Source organism: Panthera pardus, unplaced genomic scaffold (genome assembly GCF_024362965.1).
Source record: "Panthera pardus isolate Hobbes unplaced genomic scaffold, ASM2436296v1 HiC_scaffold_10, whole genome shotgun sequence".
Lineage (NCBI taxonomy): Eukaryota > Metazoa > Chordata > Mammalia > Carnivora > Felidae > Panthera > Panthera pardus.
The window spans coordinates 30319822-30329507 of record NW_026526655.1 but is presented as its reverse complement, the minus strand read 5'-3'; positions in this window follow the sequence as shown (position 1 = coordinate 30329507).

Below are 9686 nucleotides of genomic sequence, written 5' to 3'. Positions count from 1 at the left end.
CTCACAGGATTTTTGTTGACTGGATTGGGGTATATGTATACCTGGGTGCATGACGATGAACTCCAACTCTGATTCCAGATGGCCTGAGTTCAAATCATGATATATTGTGTGACTTTGGGCTAATTATTGCCTCTCCGTGTCTCATTCTCCTTATCCGTAAAAATGGCAGAAAAAAATAAGCCTACCTCATGATCATGAAAATTAAATTGATTTGTGCCAGGAGAGCAGATAGAACGGTGCCCAAATCATAGCAAATACTCAAAAAAAAATGTAAGCTGGCATTATTAAGAGTGAAATCTGCCTGATAGTACTCATTCAACTATGGGTGTACAGATACAGAATCCTACAGCTCTCCTCGGCTACACAAGGTGCACCTCGTAGTTTTCCCGATTGTTCTGCCTGTGAAATCGGGTGCTTGTTTCTCCACACGGAATCACTGTCCTGTGGGGTTGGGCAGCAGGTGGCATGATCAGGAAGGCCCACGATGGTGTGTCGCCACCACAGCAAGTCACAGATGGTGTTCTGGGAAGCTGTTATGAAAACCAGAGAGAGGAGACCATGGACACCCATCAAGGTTAAGAACCACAGAGCTCTTCTTCTTGTGCTTGTCAATGCCTTTTCTGTCTAGTTACCTCCGTGAACATTTATTTTTCTTTATCATGTCCCAATGGTAGGTTTTTTGCTCTCTCCGTCTGGACACAAATGTTTACTTTTTCGCCAATTCCCTTCCCCACTAGCCCTCATCTGATCTTTATTTGCATCCCTGTGCTTCCATGAGAAACAGTTGTTCATGAGCGTCAAATGGATGGAACGATCCTCACGGTAAGGCAAGTTTGTAAGTCCTCCGAGGCTCCCACAAGGTAACTTCTGACCTACATGCACTTCATTCATAGAGCTTTGAAATTTGTTCAACGTACTAACAAGTCAGAGAGTATTTACAGAGGAGGGATGAGTCAAATGGGGAACATGAACAGATGGAGAAGAGCCAGTTGTTAAGCTTCAAGAGCACCTTTCCCACATTGGAATGCATCAAAGCCCGGCGGTATAAACTGCACGCAAGTCACTACGTAGTATAAAACGGATTTAATTTACAACCAAACGCTTTGTTTTGCCATTACATAATCACAAATGTGCCCCCAAAGAGGCAATATTGGAATGTAAGCCAGGGCAAGGAGCCAGCCAGACGTGAGTTCTAGTCCTTATGAGACAACCTTCCCCTTCTTACAAACCCTCTGTGGCCATTCCGATCTGCGACAGAGACGTACCGTGACACCACGCTTGTCTGTTGACTTGTCTTCCGTTTACCTCGCTGAGGCGTGCAGGTTACCAGGCAGATTCCAACGCATGCTGAAGATATATAAAAGGTAATTGACCTCGTGCCGTGGGGTGTTGAAGTGACTCCCAGCTACGCCTCCCCACATCCTGCCGACTCCGTTGTGAAATTGCTGTTCTGAAAACAGAACTCAGAGCGGCTAGAGAATGGCCTGGACAGGGTAGGTCTCAACGCATTTCCCCACAAGGCCTTGCTGTTAAATCTCCCACAAGCTCTAGGAGCAAATTGTCAGAGATCCACTTAGCCGGCCCTAAACACCTCAGCCACCTCTACTGGATGAGAGAAATTGCTTTCAGCGATAGATGCCCCTCAAGAAAGTTGGCTACAGAATGGATTTCTATAAAGAGAATTCCATTTTCTCCTGGCTTCCATTACAAAATTGGAAAATTTGTCACACTGGGGGGAACTCCCCTCAGGAGACTAAAATGAACATTGGGGATGAAAAAGAAATTAACGTAAAGCCACAGCAATGGCACGTCTCTTGTTGGAATGCACCAGTGCCTGCTGGGAACCACCTAATGGTTCACTTTCCTTTTGAACCATTTCCAGCATTTTGTGGAAGTGTTGGAACTCACGAACCTCACACACAACCACCAGTCCTTTTCCTTCCTCACCCAAATCTATTAGCATTTTCCCCATGATGGAAGAAGGTTCCGTTTCCGTGGTCCTGCACCTCTCACAACTTGCTAGTGTTCACTCGTGTTAGTCTGAAAGGGGCATTAGGTGGCAACGTCACGTTTTATTCATTCATTCACTTATTTATACCCTGCTTCATTCCTATAAATAATTTGATGTGGCTTACAGAGATGATAAAATGGTATGTTTGCATCGCAGTTTCAATTCTACTTGTTTGCCCTAATGAAGTCAATTTTGACATTTTAATGTCATAAGTTATAGCCCTGAATAATAAATATTAATCTGTTGGAGTTGGAAGAGTTTGAGAGGTCGTCTAGGCCTACCTCCCACCCAATATAGCTTCTGTCATATCCTGTCCAGTGAAACGGAGAGAGAGTCCTACTTCAGCTCTACAGCTAAGAAACTGCACAAAATTCCCTCATGAAATGGTTCAGGAGAAGCCCTCATAGGTGGTGTGAAGCTTGGTGAGTTTTCCACTGAGTGGAGAAAAGTGTGTCTGTGGGAGGATTCTGTCACAAGGAACCCCGGTAAGTTCCCGCTGCCACTATCAGATGGCACTTTTTACTCTCAGTAGCAATACCGGAGGCATGTCTAGCTTCTCTTTCAGTTTTTCTCCCTTTTAAGGTTCCTGGAAAAAGCAAGGGTCTTTGTTCTCTGAACCCCAGCTCCCTCTCCCTGCACGCCCACCTCCAGAATAAAACTGCTCATCTCATGGTCACCCGCACTGATTCAGTGGAATTTCCTGCACCCTGTCCATGGAATCCCTCTGCCCCAAACTTCCCCCTTTCTGGGTCAGTTCCTTCAGTTATTTCCTCTTTAAGGATTTTGTGAATAAGTCACAGAGTCGTTCTCTTGGCCCCCCAAAGGGTGACGGCAGCTCTCCTGTGGGGAGAGGAAACACAGGCAGGAACGTTGATGTGACAGTTTAACTGGTCAGGTGATCATCAGAGACTTCCCCTGATCTCCCTACCCATGCCACAGGGCCAAGGACACCTCCCTCTGGCAAGGTCACACCCCGCTCAGAATGGTCTAAGTCCCATCGCATCTATCACGTGGTTCCAGGATCACTGCGAGCATCCATATAATGTAAAGTGGGTTTGCATAATCTGCATCCACAGGATTATGGTGTCATAACCCCGGGATCTCAGTGACTTCACTGCAAAGGTCTGTGTCTCACTCTCAGCACACGTCAGCATGGCTCACCGCTCAGCTCCGCTCCTCGTTTCCTCCACATGCTGGCATCCAGGCTGATGGGGCAACCCTTGGCTGGTACATGCCATTCTCCCGGCAGAGGCAAAGGGCAGTGGCCGAACCACACAACGGCTCTTCTGTTTGCAAGTTATACACGTCACTTCCACTCAGACTCCAATGGCCAAAGCACCTTACATGGCCAAGTCTGACATTAAAGGGGAGGAGACATACACTATACCTTAGAGAAAGCACAGCACCCCGCAGAACAAAGGAGCAATGCCTCATCCTTTTGCAGTTAATAGGGTGAATAATTGGGACCAACGGTACAACCTATCTCAGTGGCAAAGTTTGGGGAAGGGTCCCACAGAGGAGCTAACCTGCTTATTCCAACTATACAGTATCATAGAATTCCACTGTCCAGATTTTGGGGGCATAACCTCACTGCTGTTTCTTCAGGAAGCCCTTAGTGTCCTTCAGAGAATTTCTTATCCTTTCTTTATGCCACACCCATCACTCCTTACCTCCCTCTTCATTTCTCTCTCTCTCTCTCACACACACACACACACACACACACACACACACACACACGGGGCTGGGTCTTCTTTGCCCTCCCAAATTCCCTACTTCCCCTTCATTCCCAGGCTGTAGTGCTTCCCAAAGCCTCCTCTTATGCCTTGGAAATCTCTGGGGGCACGAGGGATACACGTTCTTGCCTGTTCCCATTTCCTCTGTTGGGTAAGGTAACAGGAAAGTCTCGAGTCCTTGTGGAAGAAAGACATAGTGTGGGCTTGACTTGAAGAGGCAGATTGCTTTCGCTTCCTCTCTGAATTCCTTCACTTATGGTCACATTTTAAATAGAGCAGGTATCTCACACTGCAAAAGTTTATCTTCTGCCAATAGATTTCCCTAAGTGTATAGCTGAGACTCATATTCTCCCTGCTAGCAAAGTTTTTGTACCTTCTTAGGCTAAAGAGATACGTCTCCTTCACAACCTTTGTTTACATACAAATTACTTTTCTATTGACTTATCCTTGAGAGATGAGCCCCAGGGTGACACTTCCAAGATTTTTCAGTGTGTGTATGTGTGTTCCATTCTGGGGGGTTTTGTTGTCGTTGTTGTTGTTGTTTATTTGTTTTCAGCACTAAGTAAAATCACTTTCGCGACTCCGTCAAATGGAAGCCGGCTGCAGGGTACCACCATCCACATCTGTCGAACAATCTCACCCTCACACGACCACCACATTTTCTTCTGTCTTCCGAAAGTACCATGATTTCTTTATACTCTTCAGGACCTTCCTCCTGCCTCAAAGGGGCCATGTACAGATGAGCATTTTCGAAGTCATATGTCTACATGTGCCTCTCCCAGCCCTGCACTGTGCCTTATCGCTGGTCCATGATTCCGTACCACTGGTTAAGCTCCCTATATTTCAGGGAAGCAGCCCAAGTCTGTTAGCACACACTGACCCTTTTAAATTATCTCCAAAACAATGCTGATGTGCAGCAGGGCCTTCACTTTTCAGTTTGCCAAGTTGTCCTTCTACAGTCGCTTAAGGAACTCCGGCCTGAGCTCTGATTCGCCGCCCAGCCTCTCCCAATGCTGAGCACCTCTACCCGCGGCTGGTGACAAAATACTCTAGCGGAAAAGTACCTTGTGACCGGCCCAAATCAAGACTCTAGTGCCACTGAGGTATGCAACTGTCTTGGTTTCGACCCCCAAAAGGTCATGACCTTTGACCTCTATGATGTTTGCATTCCTGCCCCTGTACCTAACCCTGCTGCTTTGGGGCAAAGGGCGCTAACCTATCAATCGCCAGGCTCTTTCTTCTAAAGTACGGATGAGCATTCGAAATCATGTACGGCTAACCACCTCCGAAAGAACACACTTTGAGAGAGGGCTGTGGATACAAATGTCCGGTGAACTGACGCTTCAGAGGACCAGGGAGTAGAAGAAAGACTAATCTTCCAGGGAGACCTATCTATTCCAACCCCCTCATTTTATACAGGAAGAAACAGAAACCCAGCGCATCGAGCACCCCTTGCTTGCAGAGCTGCCGAGTGATAGAAAGTAGACTTCCTATCCCTTAAAAGAATGCTCTTTCTGCTTTACCGTGCCCCTCCTTGGGCTAAACGCTGTGATTTTTTTTTTTTTTAAGCAACAAGATACCGACAAAGAGATATTTGAGCTATTTCTCTCTTTGAGAATGTTACATGACAAACAATGGCAACTCGTCCCCATTTAGATAGGAATTGGTTTATTTAACTTAGTTCCCATCAGAGCGAGTAGAAAGAACATTCGGTAGCTCTTCCCACCTAAGCCGCCCCATCTGCTTGTTCCCGGAGAGAGCCTGCCACACCAACAATAAACAAGTTTACCACTCACTCGGGAGCGGAAGTCTTACTGCATTTATGCATGTCATGCCTGGGTCTTTCCCTCTCTTGCTCACAGGCTACCCATGTGATCTGCACTCATAGATAGACGGAAGGAGGCGCTATCTCTCTGCACAGTCCCAGCTACCCCCAGAAGCAATTGGGTGCTTAGGAAATGCTACTGTAGGGGGACAGGTTTTTACTACAGTGGTGAAAAATACTTTGGATTTTTTTTCAATCAGCATCCTCGTGACAGACCCCAGTTCGGCCAGCTGATGCTGGTTTGTGGTCTATTGCAAGATTTGGGGGAGGGATCTGTTACCAAGTTCTTTTGCAGGCACATGAGTAAACACACCACGTGAGGTTGGGAGAGCTGGGGTTTGAAGTCTGCACACTGCCCTGTGGTGAAAGTACAGTACTTGTTTCCAGGAGTTTAGAGTTTAATTTCCTCCTCAGCCAACAACTCTTTGTGTGGTGAATAAGCCGACATCCCTGTACCTATAGGCAGAAAGACTGTCTACACAACTCTGGAGCAGGGGACCTATGTTTATTTTGCAATTAGCAAAAGGTAAAGGGTCTTGTCTGAAACATTTTGTGAGGATCCCAGACTTTGACACTCCTTCCATTGACGGTAAGCACCCCCCTCCTCTCTAAATGATCCTCCTGCCACCATGTTTTAAGAGTCTGAGAATTTTTTTGAATAACTCTAACAGCACAGCAGCATTTGTTCAAATCGACTTTTTTAAATCGGTTTCATTGGATCTGGGGTTTCTCCCACATGTTACTCTTGAAAAGAAAGGCTCAAAATATAAAAGCTATCATAAGGTATCGTATTTCTGATGGAATTGCCCTGGTGAGTATTTTAAAAATAGCAGCCGAAGACGCTTTCATTTCTTCTCATCACAATGTTGCAAGAGAGCCTAAATACAGCTTTGCGTTTGTTTAACTGAAAGCTGCCATTTCTCAGTGTCGGTTGGGTGTCGAGTCCCAAAATGATGAGCACGGTTAACTTCAGCTACAAAAAAAAAAAAAAAAAAAAAAAAAAAAAAAAGGATTATGAGCCTTAGCATATTTTTTTTTTACCAGAGTCTCATTGTTAAAATGATTCTATGAGACATTCCACAAGGAGAAAATCTACAAAAGCTAGAATTAGAGAAATACGTGGGATGGGTTTGGATTTGATATAACTTCTATTTGGCAATGCAAAAAAAAGAAAAAAAGAAAAGAAAAGCAATGTGAATACATTGAATGTCTCTGGCCTGGGAAAATTCATCATTAGTAACAGGAGCAATAATAACAATAAAAATAACACAAATAAAAACCATAAAATGGCGCAAAAGCCTTTCGTGGTTTTTATACATTTTGGCTTAAACTATGACTTCAGAACTGATTCCAAGCAAATATACTTTAGTAAGTTCCAGATCAATCTACACCTATAAGACAGATCAACCGTGCGATGCTTATTCACTTCAAAAAGATGTGCTTTCTTCATGCAGTGCCTTCTGTGCTATTATATATAATACACTTGGACTTACAAACATGTGATTTTTTTTATGCCATAGCTCAAGAGCACATTTTTGCCTGAACCAAGATGCCCATATTAGAAACAACCCTGACCATTGAGTTGTCCTGAGCTGGGCAAGCAATTGCAATGTGACTGAGGTACTGGGATGCTGATGTTTCTTCTTTGTATATGTGTGTCTGCTTTGCTTTGGGGAAGGCAGGAGGGGACAGATACAGAAGGTTGGGTGTAGCAATCCTAAACTCTGAGTCAATTTGCCCGGCCATGGATTTTCAGGCAATTAAGGAAATGGACTTGAAAATTAACTCACGGGTATGTGCGTTGGGCCTTGAGCGGGGTCCATTGACTCTTGCCTTTCTTAAGGATGATGTATCATTGATTCCTCAATGGGATCGCCTCGGTCTGGTTCTCCCATCCCAATGGACGTCAACAAGGGATCCAGGCAGGGAAGGAAGGAAGACTTGGGTCATCTATTTCTAATCAAATGTGTAATTTTAAAAAATGATTCTGACACTCAGAAACTTACCATTTAAGCCATAATGAAGAGAAAAAATCTGGGTTACAGTAAGATGACTACTGCTTTGAAAAGCTGTCTTAAGAAATGAAAGCTCACAAGTCCAGTTTTAGGAAGGCAGAATTATCCAGATCCCCAAGGACAAGAAATAAAAAAATTTCCCCACTAATGCTTTTCTTTCTTTAAACATTCTAAAGCCTTATTGAATTATAGTTATAAGTGGGAAGAAGGCAGTTTACTCGACTCGAGAGAAGAACACGTTAAGCTCTTTTTTTCTAAATCTTAACAGAGTTTCTGAGAATTCTAAGAAAAGACAGCTCTTAGCATCACAAGGGCAATATAATTTTGACTTTGGTTTGTAATGGCATTTGGGGAAATATAATAAATGATTTTGATACTTTGGTAAGTTATTTGCTTATTCATATTAAGTTGCTGTATTTACTTTAAGACCTGGTGCATAAATCTCATGTTTTCATTAATTCAAAAAACATTCACCAAGCACCAATCGTGTGCCTGAAACTGGGTTAAACACTGAGATTTCTCTGATGAGCAAATGCTACTGTTTATTCAATAATAAGTAAAATCAATATATACATATATATATATATATATATATAAAGTTTCATGAACCATGTACACTCTGATTTTATTTGGATCTATTGCATTTTTTTAAAGTTGATCACAAACTGCTAAGTTGATTTTGTAACTTACTAATGGATCTCATCCTGAAGTTTGAAAGGTACCAGTATAGAACAAGTCCCTGTCTTAAGGATGAGAGAGTGAGCCTGAGTCAGGTCACTTGCTTATGGCAGAGCCTTGGTTAGTGGAAGGGCTAACCCCGATTTCCTGTCTGCTGGTTTTTCGCTATCACATTATCTTACTTTGTTTTCCTTTTCAAAACTCACAACCACCTTCTGAAGTGATCCTGCTCATTGTGGACTTGGGTGTTATCTGTCTCTCCCACTAGGAGAATACTTGTCTTCACTGAATACTTACTATTATTGCCCCCCATGCAAAGCTTGGCATACACTACGTGCTCAATAAATACTTTTTGAATCAGTGAGGGCTCTAAACTGACTCTGCTTTATATCAAGTGCAGATTTGCCTGAATAATTTGATAGGGCCATTACTTTGGAATAACCACATGCCTTGTATGGGTGAGGAAACAGAATCACAAAGAGGCAAACAGATCTTGTGACACAAGGCACTCACAGCTCAGTGGAAAAACTAGAACCGGGAACTAAGTGTCCTGACCCAGTTCAGGGACCTGAGTGAGTTCCCTCTGACATGTCTGTCTTACATTGTCAACCTAATTATTAATGTTACTGGGCTGACTTGTCCTAGAATACTCCTCACCCCTGAAGTGCCACTCTCCCCTTTTCTAAGGGCTAGAGGGGCTCAGTGTTGAAGAAGCCTCAGTCTTTGTGATAATACTGTCAGTCGGGTATAGCTACAGGCATACTTCCAGATGTGTTGAAAGGTCAAAAATTACGTTTACTTCTTCTAAATTATGATCAAATCAAATGGGAAATCAAATGGGAAGTGTTTTTACATCCTAGCTCTTAGCCAAATTCTAATAAAGAGACAAACTTGCTTTGTAATTTAACTTTGGGGGACTTGTTTAAAGGAAGCAAACTGCTTCTGGTCAGAGAGGGTTTTTTGTTTGGCCAAATTTCCTGTATGATTTTTTTTAAGCTGCTTAGATACTAAACATCAGGGCTCTGTGTCAAAGAAAAAACGGAAGGGAGGATTACAGACAGCTTGTGACTTTAGGCAACAGAGAAAAGCCCAAATTCTGCAAAATGACCACTGTTTCAGATAGCTCATATTGCGACTGACTGCAATTCATCAAAACTCCAGTGCCCCCTTGAGAAAGCCCCAGCTCCATCTGGCACAGGGTTTAAGGGTTCCTTATGGCAAGTGCACCTTGGGCTTTTTCCCTAATAACCCCAGCGTGCCCAAAAAGTCCCCTGCCCATCTTGGGCCTTAGTAAATATATAAGTCTAACAACTGTGACAGAAGATTGAGAGGAAGTGCCTTTGATTCTAAAACAAAAGTTTTCATTGGATTTTGCTCAGTGACATTGAGCACGGTGTTCGGGACAGCCTGGGAGTATTCTGTCT